Consider the following 18,302-nt stretch of genomic DNA (forward strand, 5'->3'; position numbering starts at 1 on the left):
TGTTCCCACAGCAGCTTTAAAGGTAACAGCAAAACCCAATCTACTATATTCCAAGTTTCTTCAAAAAAGTGTACCATCTATATGAAAGGAACACAGAACTATTGACAATGATACTGAACTCCTACCAGGCATCAGGAGAAACAAATCCCTGAGAACCCCACATTCACGTTTTACCTCAAGACCCAAGTCAGCAATGAAATATATAACCACAAACATATTAGAGGAACTGAAGACTGGGTGGAGTGAGATGAGCCTGTCACAAGTTGTCAGGAACTATGATAAGCCAACCACTTACTATCAATTTATATTTTGAAACATAAAAACAGTGTGGACATTTAATACTTCACGGTGTGACCTTTGGACAAGAGTTTCCTTTCCCTTTCTACTGCATTTTTTTGTCAGTAAAAGAATGTATTTAAATGAAACTGGGACGCAAACATCATTGACTTCTTTCTATCAAGTAGTAACATGGAAGGTCAGGAGATGATGTGAGTTTGTAACTCATTGTCTGAAGCACTTTTCAGTGCACCTAAATGCTTTCTGGATCCAGGTGAGGTATATCAACAATAAAGCAAACATGTTTGTTTTGCTTTTTAATGACTAGCTAGCTGAAATACTTGTGTAACATAGTTAAAGAATTAGTTATATTTCAATAACATTTTTTATTCTGATTCAGGAACACTAAAAAGGATAATCAACTGGAAACTGTCATATATCCTGGACTTAATACTACTTTTTGGAATAAGTTTGGATTGATAAGTTAGGTAATGACACATACCACTTGTCTGCTGTACAGGAGGAGCTGAGAAATGCTTAAAGGAATGGTCTTACTGATTTTCTGCTAACATAACTCTAGACAACATTGTATTAGGCTACACTTTATAAACAAGGACAGCCTCATGAAAGCATTGGCAGTAGCCGAAGAAACTGAAAGAGAACCTTTGGCTGGACTCACAGAACATCTGGAGAAGGATACTCATTGCTGACAGGAAACCAGCATGGCTCTCTGCTGAAAAGACCATAGCATTTATTGAGAGCTTTTGAGATACGGGTACTATACCAATCATTTTACAAGTATCAACACTTTCTATCTATTATTATATATAAGCTATAAACAAAGAAATCAGAGTACAGTAACTTTAGTAGCTTGCCTGAGGTTTCAAACAAGCAGGTAGTAGGGCATAAAGTCAGAATGTCTAGCTCCAGAACTCCATTTTTAACCTTGTCTTTCTATTACACCATAATGTTTCCTTAATAACTGATTGAGTCTTTTCCTCAATTTCTATTCAATATTTTCCTTCTTCTTACCAAGAAGAAATAAAACAGCTGAGAACTTTTGCTTTTGTTACGATGAGTTCACTAAGGGTAGCAAGGACTTTAAAACTCAAGGCTAGCCATTAAGCAAGTGAGGACTTCACAGGAAATGTTTATTTGTCCCCAGGGAGTCATTGCACCTCTCCTAGTTTAAAAGATGCAATATATGCTTCCAATGGTTCGACAAAACCCATATGTCAGCTTCTCCAGCCAGTATTTTCTAGATAATTCCATGTAGCCATGGCCTTGTGCACATGTTTTTAAACATACTAGCTGATATTAACAGTTGGATAATGTCAAAACTCAAGTTCCAAAGACTTAACCCAGACACATGGCTTTTATCAGCATCCCAAAGCCCAAGAGAGGTTCATCAGCCACTGATCAAAGGCAGCAGCAGGAGCCAATAGAAGCATGAGGCAGGACATGAACAACATTCTCCACTCAAGCAAACCCTGGAGCAGAGCATCCCCGGGAAGGGAGACAGCACAGCAGACTATGGTATTCCACTGACAGGCACCTCCGGGAAGGCAAGGCCCTGAGCCGATCAGGCTTGAGAAAGGACCCTGATTTTACATAATGAAGCTTGCCCTCACTCAGGTCTATGTGCTGTGAAAGATTCCTTATTCATGTGAGGGTCAACCAACGCCTAACTATGAACCAAATGAAGTACAAGAATCATGGGATTGCACAAGTGTGCTTAGCTCCGCACAGATGAAACGGCCTTCCTGAGAAACATGGCAAAGGAGGGAGGAAGGCATCTGCACACTGTGAAGCTTATTAAACAAATTTGTTTTCTGAGTCAAGTACTTGAGGTACTCTCAGTCCTAATTAATGTTGCTTGCACATGCAGCCTCAGAGCTAATATTCGCTTCCCTAATCCAAGCCATATGTTCCTTCCATCATGTCAATAACATAAATGGAAAGTATGGGTGTTTTATCACTTAATATTTCTATTATGAAAATTTTTGTTCAGACTGATGTCCTGTGCTATGATCAATGTATGAAAAAAAATCCTCTCTACCAACAATCTCCCATGCTTTCCTTCACTGGCAGCCTATAGGCGGAGAGCAGGCCTTCCATCTACTAAGTATCTCACCTCTATTAAATCCAGAGTTTTACAATGGTAGAGCTTTTCACATCAGAAAAGAGCTAAACTGAGCAGGAGGATAACTGAATCTAGCATGCGCCCCATAGAGTTGTAGAAGAAGCATCATATCTCTCAAAGACAAGAGATCTCTCAAAGGGCTAGAAGGGTTTATCGTTTACAGTAAGATTCAGGAAATAACTTGCTTTATCCAGAACCTAATAGCATAAATAAAATTCCTTTACCTTCTCTAAATACTAATGTTCATCTGCTTTCATTGTGACAAGCATCTTTTTTAAAATTTGTTATTTTTATTTTAGTGTAGGAGTGCACTGTGTGCATATGTGTAAGTGCACCCCGTACTGCAATGCCCGAGGACAGTTGTTGGCCACCATGTGGGTTCTGGGAATCAAACCTGGGTCCTCTGCAAGAGTAGCCAGTGCTCTTAACTGAGAAGCATCTTTATCTGCATGTTTGTATTAAGAAAAATGGCAAATACACAAGACTTCAGAGCTGGAAGCCACCCAGTGATCGCTAATCAGATAGGTGGTAAGATTCATGCTGTGCCCAAATGCCTGGTGAATTTGGAGACTAGTTCTTCCCCAGAGAGATTATAATTCTGTTTCTCTAGTAGAGCCAGGTGTACTGTGTTTCTAAATCTTTGAGTGATTCTAATATGTGACCTGACTGAGGAAACACTAATCGTGTCCATCCATCTCCTTAGGGGCTGGTGAGATTAAGTGTTCAATGTCCATACACGGCTGATTGTAGCAGAAAGGAGACAATAACCTCAGGGTAGAAACCCTCTGCATCTGTGCACTTTCCTTGCTATTTCTACATACCTCTTCCAAAAGAGTAAAATCAATTTGATATTAGCAACATGTTTCAAAACATAATCCTAAAACTACTCTGCTACTCTCCCTTGCATTTGACAGTTGGCTCCCTTTTATGTTTCTATCATTGCAGTCTCTCTAGAATCCAGCTATGGGTTAGTGTCATCACATAACAATAAACATAGCAATATTAGCAAAACATTCCAGAATTGCCAAAATACATTTATGTGAAGAGTATAAAATCCATATATAAAAATATAAATTCTTTGTTCTTGTGTTAGAAAAGCAAGAACAGCCAGACAGGTGAAACGTGTGGGCACTGTACCCCAAGACACCTGACTGTGGCCTTATATCCTCATAACTATGTATGAGTTAGTATATAATTATTCTATTTTGTATATAAGAAAACTGATACTGGGTGTGGTCACATACCTTGTAACCCCAGAACTAAGCTATACAGCATATGTGAGGCCAGCCTGGGCTACATGAGATACATAAAATCTTATCTCAAAAACTAGAATGAGGAAGTGGGTGGGGGAGAATTGATGCACTAAAATTTAAGTCATTTCCTCAAGTAGAGTCCCCCAAAATTAAATTTACCTGACTAGGATAACTAACATTTACAAATATTTTTGTTTGTTTTGGAGACAGGGTGTCACTCTGTAGTCCATCTAGGTTGTCCTGTCAAACCAGGCTGCCATCAAACACATGGAGAACTGACTGCCTCTGACTCCTGAGTGCTGGCATTAGAGGTGTGCACCATCACATCCAGCTACAAAGTATTTTTAGAAGAATACTATACTCATCTGGCATTCATTTTCATCTATATATTTTGCGCTGAATTGGCCTCATCATTTTGTTGGATAGAGATCAAGACTTGGGAAATACTGCCCTCAAAGCAAGGAGGTGGCCAAGTCTAATTTGGCCCCTTTGTGAGTCTATACACAGTGCTGCTTTAAGCCCCACAAACGTTCGATCTGAAGATTGCTTGGTGGACCTATGGGATATTTTATATGGTCAGTTTTGCTCAGAAACGACTATAATGCTGACAACGCACTGCCAAAAAGAAATGTCTGACTGTTCAGATTAGACTGTTGATTATGCTGAGATTCATGGGTGCGCTAAGAAAAAAATAATTGCGGCAAATCTCCCCCAACACTTTCTTGTGAATCCTTTTATTTTTATTCACATAGTCTGTGTTTACCGAGTTGTAGTAAAGGATGCATAGGCTATTTTTATTCTGAGTGAAGCTGAAACACCAGCCAAGCAGAAGGACCCATCCATGACCAGAATGCAATGGCCTTCATTATCTTCCAACTCACTCCTAAATGACTTGCAGAGAGCTGCCAGATGGTGTTTTCTCTAACCCTTTGCCTTGCAGTTATTTAATTATTTTAACATAGCATTTGCTCCGCTGCCATAATGCCTAACAGGCAGCTATATTGGGGAGTTGGTTTCTTCTACTAATATTGACCAGTATATTTAGAAAAAGAATTTAGACTCTAACTTCTTAATCAAATGAGGGTATGGTGACAAAAATTTGTCATTACTAACAACACATTCTGGGGCCATAAAATAGGCCAGATACTGAGCCAGTGAAATTGCATTCAATCTCCATTTAACCATCCAACAAGTCACAAATAAAAATGCCAAAGTTTGCAGAGATTAAGAAATCCATGCCAGGGGCTGGGGAGATGGCTCAGTGGTTAAGAACACCGGCTGCTCTTGCAGAGGAACCAAGTTCAGTTCCCAGCATGCACATGGTGGCTAACAACCTTCCATAACTCCAGTTCCAGGGGGTACAATGCCTTCTTCTGGCTTCTGTAAGCATAGGTGCACCTACATACAGGCAGGCAAAACACCCATACACATAAAATAAAAATAAATAATTTTCTTAAAATAAAAAACCCTCCCTGTGCTAAACAGCTGGAGGGAGAGAGAGAGAGAGAGAGAGAGAGAGAGAGAGAGAGAGACTCGAGAGAGAGAGAGAGAATCTGAATGAAGTCATTATTCTTAATCATTATTGTGATTAAGTGCTCATGTGGTAGAAGTTATAAGCTCAAGAAATGGATGTAATAAAATGATAAAGAAACTTAACAAAGCGAATGTTTTACCATTTGAAGATCAGGAACATGAAAAAGACATTAAGAGCAGGAAGACTTCTGGGAGATGTAGAAAAGCACTGTCCTCTTCTCTCAGTCACAGAAAGCTCAGAGAGCAGGAAGCTCCTGCAGCCTCTGCCTCAGGCACCTTGGTCTTGCCTCACAACTGCTAGGGCAGCCTGTATCCTGTACCTAGGCTGCATGTGGGTAAAATAGTCAGCCACTTTGGTCACTGGTGTGATTGTCATAGGCTATAGTCTTTCTGGGTAGGCCAAGGTCTTTTAACTTTTTTATTTATTTCTTTTTATTTTATGTATATGAGTGTTTTGCTTACATTCATGTAAGTGCAGTATGTGCGTGCAGTGCCCACAGAGGTCAGAAGAGGGTGCTTAATTCCCTGGAACTGGAGTTATGCACAATTGTTAGCCACCATGTGGGTGCTGGGAACTGAATCTGGGTCTTCTGCAAGAGCAGCTAGTATTCTTAACTGCTGAGCCATCTCTGAGCCCCAAGACTTTTTAAATTTTTTAAGTCAATTTGACTTCTTTCTCTGTCTGATCTTGCTTTTTAAGTCTATCTTCCACAAATGTTGACTCTAATTAAACCTCTTACACCCATCTCTATAACCTGAGACCCGAAGCATCTGAGGTGTAGCAATATTTCAAGTTCTTTCAGAGAGGAAAAAAAAATCATTACTGAGACTTTAGAAATTTTTTTGAGTATCAAGAATCCATGCTTGCAGAGGTACCAAATAATACGTTTTTGAGAGCAGTCTCAAAGCAGAGTTCCCCACATTGGGCTGGGTGTTTGGAGTCTTGGTAGGAGATAAGTACCTACTAAGTCTTTCTTTAGTCTGAGCTAATCAAGTAAGTCATAACCACATCTGCTTTCAGCATAAGATAAGACAGTAGTCAACACACCCATGGAATCTCACAAATGAAGGCCCATGCAAGTCACCACATACCCCAAGTACGCAGTGTTCCATGTCAATTGATTCATTTTCCATGGCTGTCTCACCATTGTGCCCATGATGCCAGTTTCATGAAAAGGTGCCTGTAAAGTTATCCCCAAGACATTTTTAAATGTAAAGAGGCTCTTTTCTGTTTAGTTCAGCAGTCTAGCCTATGTTGTGGATAGAATCAATATTCAACATCTAATTTGGCTGAGACAAATTAGAATTACCAGAATCACTTTTCATTCCCACCCACTTTTCCAACCCATCCATTACGCCCATCATAAGTTCCATTTTGCTCTCTCTGGCATTAGGCTTTATCTTATTGAAGAAGGAATGAAACTTCAGACATTTTAAGAAATTTTCATTAAAAAAAAAAAAAAGAAAAGAAACACTTAGAACTTAATCACACTTCACAGACCACAGAGAAATGTCTCATATTTGGAGACAAAAAACCTTCTGGCACTATAGCCAGGCATGTAAAGGGCACACATGTTAGAGAATGGAGAGGAAGCTGAGCACAAGCCCCCTCCTCTTCAGTGATCCGCGCAGCAGGGAGTAAGTAGCTTGTGTCTGTAGGTTTGATAACTGTTTCAGATAAGTTTTAAAAAGAAGTCTTCATTTCCTGTCAGTGGAAAAACCTTGAGTCTGTATTGGAATTTTGAACCTAATATAAGCAAGTTATCTTGACTTAAAATGCTTCTCAACTTAAAAGGAGAGAGAGGAAGTTAACTAGGAAGGGAGGAGAGAAGGAAGGGGGGAAAAGAAGAAAGGAGAAATGTTGTCTTTAAATTTTGTTTATATAGAACTGAAGCAGCTAATATAAGAAAATGTGAATGAATCAATGATAATATGAAAAAGCAAGATGTATTCAGCTGTGAGGTTATGACAAATCAGTCGTTATTTGAATTGCACATACTTAAAAATCATAGTCACAAATCATAGATATAGATATTGACCAAGTCCTACAAATTGAGCAAATAATAAGAAAAGAAGAAATTCTTGTTTGGAATTGAAGTGATCTGTTTCCCTTAAACATAAAATTTTTACAAATTGCTTCTATATAATGGAAGTTTTCTTTCACTCTTCAGACACTGAGCTCCATTTAGATTCCTTTTTCTTTTATTTCCAACTTATTTAAAGTTATCCCAGAAAGCTACAATTTAAGTGACTCCTACACAAAGTAGGTTCCTTTAAAAAGGTGTGTGCTATAACAAAATAATTATATGTTGCCTGGCTAAAGGAAATTTCTTTTGTTCACAGAAAATGTCAGCAATATCCTGCTTGGGATTTAGGTGCGTCTATTAAAGAACTGAGTTTTCTGAAGCACCCCCTGGGACCCTCCTCAAAGTCCCACATGGAGTCTGCTCTTGAGCCCTGCTGCCCTAGGCTGCCTCTGCTCCTGAGGCTTTGTGTGCAAGGTCAGGTGGCAGTCGCTTACTTTCCGGCTCTTGTTACCGCAGGACACCAATCAGCCTTGAGCTTCAGTAACAGTTGAAGATGGAAGACATTCTGCAGTTTCTCACTTCCTCTATGCTGGGGCCAGATAATGTTGCAAGTCTGAAGTTTTCCAACCCCAAGATCAATTTTTTTTAAGTAGAAAAGTATACAAACAGATACAGGTTAAATTAAATACATCCAAAGGAGAATAGTCACTGGAAATTTTATTTTTATGTGCTATAGTTGAACCATTCAACACTTCTTTCTTGAAAGCACCAGGACTTTATATAGTCAGCCATTCACATTTATAGCTACATTTATGTGTTGCTTTGATATTTACTTAATTTGAATTCCCTCAAAAGTTGCCTTACTCTATTTTTTTTTTTTTTTTTTTTTTTTTTTTTTTTTGTCTTTTTGAGACAGGGTCTCTCTGTAGCCCCAGCTGTCCTGGAACTCACCATGTAGACCAGGGTGGCCTTGAACTCACAGAGATCTGTCTGCTTCTGCCTCCTGAGTGCTAGGATTAAAGGCATGTGCCACCACGCCCAGCCCCTCACTCTAATTTTTAATTTTTTTAAACGAGAAATCATTTCAATATAAAAAAAAGTTAATTCTAAACACTGTCCCAAAGATTGACTTTAAAAACCAAAATAAGTGTAGCTCAAGATGGAATAACAATAATACTACTAGTAACAAAACACATATGGAATATGTTCTCCTTGATGGCTCTGGATGCTAACACTGAACAACCAGTCCAAATGTTTTGCATCTCCTCACCGTGCCTAATTATACTATTCTCTGTTGACAGTGGAGAAACCTGACTGAAGAGGTAAGTCCCCTCTGCTGTGGGAATGCTCATCAGTTCAGGGCAACTGACTCTGGAGTGCTTTTCCACTGAGCTACTCTATTGATATATAATAGCTTCTCCAAAATTCAGCTTTGTCTAAGTGTAAAACAGCAGTTGATGACATCTTTCTTTTGGGGACTGTTGGAAGCGATTAAAAAACAATTATATAAGGTGTCAAACCAAAGGCTTGTGGTTTAAAAAATAATGAACACATACTTCTTGCAGTTAGTGATAGTGGTTGCAATAATCATTTTCAAAAAAACATTATTTGTGGTTATTTCATGGTGAAGCTTGCTCGAAAAAAAAAATGCAACGATATCACAGCTTCCCTACTGAGCTCTGGCAATAAGGCCAGTGGCTGTGTGTTCAGCTCCTTCTCCCAGTATGATAAATGTTAGCTTGTGAGAACACGTGCAAGGGGAAACTGTCCTTTACCCATACCCCACATCACAGGCAGAAGAAAATGGAGTCACTTCATGCATTCAGAATTCAAAGCATCTGTCTATTCCTAAACGTTTCCATCACTGGTGATTCTAGCAAGAACAAATAAGAATTTGAGTTCATCCAATATATGGTCCTTGATGTGGTTCACTTATAATGTACCAAGCTCTAGGTAGAGAAAAGCTGAGTGATGTTCACTTCTCCCTTGAGGATCTACAGTCTAATGAAGGAGGGATGGGTATGTTACCAGTAACAGACCGGGAAAAGAGGCAAGAAATCAAAGGCTTCAGAGGAAAACACTGAGCATCAAGGAGCACCTTGGGGTGGATGGATTGAGCCAAACAAAGCTTCTACCATCATTGTTTCCAGTCATGTTCATATGAATCCTTGCTTATTCTTTTACATACTTTGCAAAGCATCCTTTATGAAGGGAAAAATATGGGACATTAGTTCAATGTTCACATAATGTATCATCATGTCATAATTCAATAAATGGGCTGTGCTGACTATTGGGCAGGTATAATATCTCATTATTCAACTATCAGTAGGCTAATAGTTGAAGCACATATAACAAATACCAGATTAATAAGAGGAAGGCGTACAAACATATTAATGTAAGTTTTACATGACATACGAGCCTTCATAAAGAAGCAAAGACCCCAAAACAGAGACACCTGTGTATTTTAATGCTTTGGTTTGAAGAGTGGACAGTCAAGGAGAAGCATGCTTGGGATACAGGGTATGATTCTAATGGTGATGAGCTGAGATGTAGGGGGCCTGTGTTCAGATTTTTCTCAGTATCCCTGTGTCTTCAGAAATAAGAATATCTTCCCTCTAGGAATAGAGTGAAAGGGGAGAAGGACCAAGGAAAGTGAATGTACCCTTTCTGACTCTCCTGTTTTCTCAAATGCTGAAGTGTCATATTTGGGATGAGATGCCCTGAATCCTGACTCCTATAGAATTAACATTAATGAGATACAGTTTTTAAGTGCATGCTCACACACATTTCCTAAGTCTGTTAGAATGTAATCACATTTATTGAATGTTATAAATTCGAAATAAAGCGCTTATTTTATTTTATTTTATTTTATTTTTTGGTCTTTTTGAGACAGGTTCTTCCTGTAGCCCCAACTTGCCTGGAACTCAACTATATGGACCAGGCGGGCTTTAGTCTCACACAGATCCACCTGACTCTGCCTCCTAAGTGCTGGAATTAAAGACATGCACCCACACACCTGGCTGAAAGCTTCTTTCTCTAAGCATACATATGTTGAGAAAGTTTGAGAAAGCTACTGGAGGGATCAGCAGAAAATAAACTCACGTGAAATCCCTTATGTGACTAACCTAGACCTTCCTAATCATAAAGCATCCATAGGTCTGTCTTATTTGTTAAACTAACACATAAAACTTTACCTCTGGCTACTCTGGGATTTAGTACTGAATTTATTTATTTTATTTTAGTATGGAATGAATTAATCGGTCCCACCACTCAGACCCAAATTGGTAGAAGAAAAGATTGCCTCCTTACACTCTGTAATATAAAATAAGGGGAAAAAATCCTTTTACTCCACAAGCCATCAATGATAGATCTGAAGACAGGTTTTTTAAAAAGGATATTTACTAATCTATTTCCATTTGGGATTACTTCTTTTTTGTAATTCAGAGAATGTGGTAAGTTTGTTGTTGAATTTGATACTACCACCATCTATTTTAGGACCAAAGCGGCGTGTCTTTCTCCCCTGTCTTCTTAAGTATGCAAGATATTGAAAGAAATTTGTGTTCTTGTTTAAAACAAAAATATCCGTAGTTAACATCTTTGATAATTACATCTAAAATAAAATTTCTAAAACTCTAAACTGTAGGGGCTGCTTCACGGGACGGTGACACCTTAGACAAAGCTAAGCACATCTAGACCACAGCATGAAGGGTGTCAGCAGGGTGAGGCACAATCTCAGTTTCACATACTCATACTGGAAGGGTCCTAGATAAATTGTAGTGGTCACCACACCCAGAACAGTAACACATTCCCATGGCAACTGCTCTGTTTGTAAAGAAGCAGGAGTGGTAAGGAAGGAGAAATGGAAAATTAAAACTGGAGATAGTTGTTCTGCGTGTAGAATGAGAGCCAGGAGAGCCCTCGAGTAGGGCACAACAAGAGAGCTTCACCTCAGGAAAGGGTCAGGAACTTGAAGATATTTAAGACTATTCCTTTGGAATTGTGTCTGCAGCTTGAAACAAAACCAGGAACAAAAGAACCAGTAAAATAATTCAGAGACAATGTGCAAAGCTGAGAAAGAAAAGCAAACTAAAGAATGAGAGGAAAAAAGGGGGGCTAGAGAAATGGCCCCGCAGTTAAGACGACTGACGGCTCTCACAGAGGGCTCAGGATCGATTCCCAGCACCATGTGGCAGCTAACAATCTTCTGTAACTCCAGTTCCAGGGGATTCAACTCCTGACCAACAGGGGAATTGCACGACACAGGTGCACTTACACATATGCAGGCAATACACTCATACACATAAAATAAAATAAAAACTGGAAAAAAAAGAAAAGCTAAAAAGAAAGAAAAATATTAAAATGTCAAAGGAAACAAAACCTGCTCCATCGTACCCAGAGACAGAAATGTAACAGCAAAAATCAGTGATTGTCTTCCTTGTAGATTCTCAGAGGTGATGATCACCTGTAAGTGCCAAACAGGGAAATGTCCCTGATTAAAATCGCCTATTGCTGGTGTTCACAATGCCCTTTCTAATTCCAGTCGCCACTATTAGAAAGGCTCGGCCTGAAGGTAAATTATTGTAGAAGTTTGAGTTTAGTTCATTCGGCCAGCTTTGAATTTTGAGAACAGGAAACCATATGGTCCTTCCCCAGTGGCATTTTTATACTCATTCAAGTCAAAAGTACTGTACTGTCAGCTCAAAGGACAAAAATGATTTTGAAGATGAGCATATTTAAGCACTTGTGGAAAGTGTACAGCATGTTTCTAGATATTTTTATATATAATCTCTGATGTTTGCTTTAACTTTCACATTTTCTCATCTAAACGGATCTATTCTTAGGTTTATAATAGCAATTAAAAATTAAGTTTTGACCACAGTTAATTTACTACACTTGATCTTAGCCAGAAGGCTTAGAAGTGATGACCAAAGTTAATTTCCTTATGTTGCAGATTGGAATCAAATCATCATCAGGCTATAATCACAAAGCAGCTTGCCTCTGTGTACATCAGTGTTTTGTAAAGCATCACCCAGTGATATATTTGCCTTTGCACACAGATAATGCACATCTTAGCATGCAGGTTTTTGTTTGGTAATTCTGGAATAAAGACTAGAGTTTTACTTCTCAATATCCCAGTGATAATGATGCTCAGCTCACCCCACGTTAAGTAGCAAGACTTTGGAGAACTAGAATACCTCATGAAATACTTTCCACTTTCCTTTCTAATTTGTGAGAAATTGATTCACAAACTTAGTTTGGAGGCTAGCTGCAGTTTACAGTCCTTTATACCATTTGATATGAAAATGAGCTGCACAGATGGAATCCCCTTAGACACGTGTAGGCATTTCTTCCTCATAGAAGGGCCTGTCTGCTTGCTTTCCTGTCTGCTTTTGGTAGCAATGGGCAGTTCTGGTTATTTGGAGTCTATCTCTTACCAAAAAATGTGCTACATTTATAAAACATATTGATATAAAAGCATAAAAAGTAGTCGCAGACTCAAAGGATATCTCCAGACCTGAGCAACAATAATGTTTTGGACATCACATAGAGCAACAGGAAACAGGAAATTATAATGAGAGTCTTTTAGATCAAAAAGCAATCACAAACTATTTCATACTCTCATTAGAACAACAGAATCGACATTCTCCATGTGGATCAGCTATGCAGACACTGTCAAAAATTGTTAGAAGCCATGAATCGTAAAATGGGGCAGGTTAATAGTGTAATGAAAAGAGCAGGACACAGCAGGAAGCCAGCAGATCTTCAGAAGGATCTTCCCTGGCCTTAAGTACACTGAAAGAAATGAGCAGATACAAGTGGAAGTAGTTGCTCTTGGAGTTTTATTTCCAGTTTTACATGCACTGTAGTGAAATGCAGAAAAATCCTTAACAGATCCCCAAGCTCTGCAGTAGAGTTGATTTGTTACAACCTTGAAGCATTAAAAAATGCTTCACTCCCACAGTAAATTAGCCCTGCAAATAAAGTCAGAAAATATTCCTATGTATATAGTTCTTCTGCTGTTTGTGAGAGCCAGACAAATATAAGCTGAAAAACCTAGTTTCTTGCACACAGCTTTTAGCACACTCTTAAGTGTATATCTAGATGATGTGGTTCACTGTATCAACTCTGCTAATATCTTATACTTTTTCTTGAACTATAGATAGAAGATAATTTCATAGAGTACAGAGAGTAGAATATGAGCATGCTCTTTCCGTCACATACTAGACTTCCTTCTGACTATGGCACTCATGCTAACATACAGAAACTAATTCCATTTATAATAGCATCAAAATAAATGACTAAAGAACTATACTCTAAACTTTTAAATGATGGCAAAATAAATTAAAGAAGACACAAATAAATTGAAAAATACTCTTTTCTGGACATTTTTGTTTTTTAAATTTTTATATATACATAATTTTTAAATTTTTACTTTATTTTATGTGCATGAGCATTATGTCTGCACATATGTAAGTGCACCTGTGTCATGCAATGCCTTCAGAGGACAAAAGAGGGTGTCAGATCCCCTGGAACTGGAGCTAAGGATGGTTGTTAGCTTCCATCTGGGTGCTGGGATTCGAACCCACGTCTTCTGCAAGAACAGTCAGTGCTCTTAACCACTGAGCCATCACTCCAGTCCATAGACATTTTCTTATTCTGACCTATATTCCACTTACATTAATGGAGATGGTAAATCATGCATCATCTTTTCCCCTCCATCTTAGGAGACATGGATATGATATAAACTTGGAAGAAGGCAAAAGTGGTCAATAACAGCATTTTGGAGTTCATGGTAGTTTTTAACAGAGGTAACATCAGGTGGGTCAACTTGTCTGTGGTGGAAGTGGATGATTATCCAACTATTAAAAACCACTTGGGGTTCCTGCTGCTGTCAAATCTGTATGATAACCTGAACCGAAGATTGTCAGAAGGAATTCTAGTTCAGTATGGGAAGAAACACATGTATGTATGCCCTACAGACACATGTCAAAATATTCAACATCATCAGTCATCCAAGAAATATAAACTAAAACAACAAGGCAGTGTTACATTATACCTGTGAGAATAGCTCTTATCAGAGAGGAGCCATGAGTGTGTTGGTAGGTGAGAATATAGAGAAAACCAACCCTAGTACACTGTTAGTGGGAGTGCAAAGTTACACAACTGTCTTAGTTTGTTCTTCATTGCTGTGACAAAACACTCTGACCAGTACCAACTTGGGGAGGAAAGGGTTTATTTGTCTTTCATCTCCCAGGTCGCACGCAGTTCATTAGGGAGCCCAAGGTAGGAACTCAGGGCAGGAACCTGGAGGCAGGAGCTGGAGCACAGGCCATGGAGGAACGCTGCTTACAGGCTTGCTCCCCTGGCCCCTGCTCAGCCTGCTTTCTTATGCAACACAGGCCCACCTGCCCAGGGGTGGCACCACCTACAGTGGGCTGGGCTCTCCCACATCACTCATAAAGAAGATGCCCTTCAGACATGGCCACAGGCCAGTCCAATAGAGGCAATTCCCCAATTGAGGCTCCCTCAACCCAGGTGTGTCAAGTTGACACTAAAGCTATCTAGCACAACAACCATCATGGAAAACATTTCAGAGGATCCTCAAGCAATTAAAGACTGCCACATGTCCCAAAATGTTCACTTTGCTGGGCCTATATTCAGAAAAACTGAAGTCAAATGTGCCAAAAAAACAAACAAACAAACAAACAAAAGAACAACAACAACAACAACAAAAAAAAAAAACCCTACACTTACACACTTACTGAAGCATTCAACATAATAGGCAAGATACAGGAACAATGTAAGTGTTCACTGGATTGCCCAGTAAAGTATACACACTCAACAGAGTGCTACTCAGTCTTTAAAAAGTAGGAGAGCTATCATTTTCTTTTTAAAAAAAAATTTATTTATTATATTTTTTATTTTATGTGCATGCATGTATTGCCTGCATGTAGGTAAGTGTACCCATGTTGTGCAATGCCCACAGAGGACAGAAGAGGCTGTCAGATCCTCTGGAACTGGAGTTATGGACAGTTGTTAGCTGCCATGTGGGTGCTAGAATTCGAACACATGTCTTCTGCAAGAGCAGCCAGTGTTCTTAACCACTGAGAAGTCTCTCCAGCCCCCAAATCCTATCATTTTCAACTGCATGGATCTAAGGTACAAGAAGCCAGGCACAGAAAGATAAATACTGCACAAAATCACGTGCATGTGAAATCAACAAGGTTGAGCTTGAGCTTACAGAAGCAAAGAGAAGAAATGGTGGTTGCCAGGGGCTGAGGAGTGGAGCAAAGATATCGGCCAGGGGGTATGAAATGTCAGTTCTGGAGTTTTGTTGTATGGCAGAGTGACTATGTTAATAGTAATATACACTTGAAAATTTTCAAGAGAGGCCATGACTGTCCTTAACACACACAAATTCAACATGTGAGGTGATATAGTACCTAGGTTGGCTTAGTCATTTCACAACATATAAATAAATAAATAAAAACATCACATTGTCAACTGTAAATATATACAAATTAAAAAGTAAGACACAGCTGGGTGTGGGGGCGCATACCTGTAGTCCCAGCACTTGGGAGGCAGAGGCAGGAGGATCTCTGTGAGTTCAAGGCCGGCCTGGTCTACATAGTGAGATCCAGGCCAGCTGGGGTTACAGGGAGACCCTGTTTAAAAAAAAAAAAAAAAAAAAAAAAAAAAAAAAAAGTAAGACACAGAGAGTTCTGGGTGTTTAACCCTTCTCAAAATATCAGCTCATTTACACTGAATCCAGCAAATATTACAACAGTAAATTATAAGTGTTACTTGAATAGGCTCAGAAATATTTCAAAATAGTCAATAATATTATGTATGTAATTATCAATAATATTATATGTGTATTAATGAGTAGATCATAGCAACTTAAAATATGATTGTTCTTATGCTCAAGTGGTAAAGATGTTCACTCAACCAGTTGTTAAGCATATGCCCAAGTCCCAGAACTTTGATAAGAGTCACAATTCCTTCTTGATGTCAGAAGGCAGACTAGTCTCTCATTTTCTTGAGAGCCAAAGGTAAAATAAAAAATCTCTAATCCATAAGGTTATATGACCTCTGCCTTAAAGTGCTGGCCACCCAGAAAATCAGGAGGAAGATATTTCTTTTGCATTAATTCTCAGAGTTTATGTATCCACACCCTATGGAAAATTACACTTAGCCAATAAGGCATTTAGCTAAATTCAGAACAAAAGTGTAAATTTTAACAACTTACAGACTAGCTTATACAATTCAACATTTTCAATTTTGCCTAACATATTTGTACCTCCAGAAATCTGACCATATGCTAAATGTATTCCCAAGATTTAATAGCAATTCACATTTTCCTATCATGTAAATAACAAGTAAAATGTTTACTAAGTTTTTTGCTTTTTAATGCAATTTTTCTCACACACACACACACACACACATACACACACACACACACAGTAAACCCAGTTCCAGACACACAATAACATCTTAACTCTTACTAATGAGTGACCACAGTTACAAAAAAAACTACACCCCACATTGCTTCACATCTCACAGATTCCTTGGCAGAGATTGCAACTAAAAGGTCAAGGCCACACTCAAAGGTGAACATCACTTGAAGAATAGGATTATTTTTTAGCAGTCTAGTACTTTGAAGGCCTTACAATTTGGTATTCTGAGAGTATGTTTTAATTTTCTTTGGAATTTTGCAACTATTTTAATGAATCTATTTTTTAAATATTTTATTTATTATTTTTATTTTATTTTATAGGCATATGAGTGTATTGCCTGCATGTATGTTAAGTGCACCCTTGTTGTGAAATACCCATGGAGGTCAGAAGAGAGTGTCAGAACCCTTGGAACTGGAGTTATAGATATGGTTGTTAGCCACCATGTGTGTGTTGGGAACTAAACCTGGTCCTCTGCAAAAGCAGCCAGTGCTCTTAACCACTCAGTCATCCCTCCAGCCCCTAATGGAGCTATTTTGATAGATCCTAAGTTTGCCACTCACCCTACTTCTTCCCCACCCTAGTGATCACATCCCATCCCTTTTACTCATTTCTGTTACCTACCTGTTCTCTACTCAGAGTCCTGCCCCATGTAAACATCATTGCCAAAGAGAGAAGTCACAATAAAAAGATCCACGGTGATAGCCTCAGATATAAGGAAAATGACCCTTTATTCCCCTTACACCATGCTTTCTAAGGGTTTTTTCCACTTTGTAGGAAAGCAAGCCACATTTGGCAATGCACAAACCAGTTTTGGCAGCATCTCAGCAATTCTTGTGCCTTTAAGCACCCTGGACCACTGTCTCTTGATCTGTATGCTGCTTAGCTCTGAGTCTGAGGTGCCCTGTAACCTTATCTTATCTGCATGAAAAGTTAGTCTTCCTGTTCCCTCCCTATTCTCTTTACCTCTCCGACAAGGGAATTTTCAATTAGAATGAGAAAGCACAGCTCTTGGAGGCAAAAAATCATTGGGTGTTTGTGTTCCTTCTTCGGTCCACTATGATACAAAGCTTTGCTCCTCCTCTCGGGAAAACCATAAGGCTGGCTAGCAGTCAGTTTGACAGACGGAGAGCAGTACAGCGGAAAATTGGATAACGGGATGAAAATCTATAGGGCCACAGGAATCCCATCAAAACTGGCTCCTCCTGTCAAAAACAAGACAGTGACAAGGACAAATATAGAATGTTATTTATATTTAAATATTTCTAATGATATCATAATTATACTGCTGCCTCTGTTAAGCAGCCATTTTCCTGTGAGCCACAATTCTGCAAACCAAATGTCATATGATGGAGAAAATCTACATAAGAATCAGACAGTTTCAATCAGACATCTGGAAAATCCTATAAACTCTTCAAATAACTATTTCTAAAGGATAGGGTATAACATTTTTTTTTTTCTAAAGACCTCTTCCTTAGTGAACAAATGCCAAGTTCAAGAAATACTTGTTATTCCCAACTCCTAAGTCTGAAAAAGTCAACCTGTCAGTCAGGTACCTAAAAAATTAATTTCACTTAAAATCAAATTTGGTATTTTAAAAAATGCCTTATTTTCT

This window comes from Nannospalax galili, unplaced genomic scaffold (assembly GCF_000622305.1).
Source record: "Nannospalax galili isolate Female #2095 unplaced genomic scaffold, S.galili_v1.0 scaffold892, whole genome shotgun sequence".
NCBI classification, from domain to species: domain Eukaryota; kingdom Metazoa; phylum Chordata; class Mammalia; order Rodentia; family Spalacidae; genus Nannospalax; species Nannospalax galili.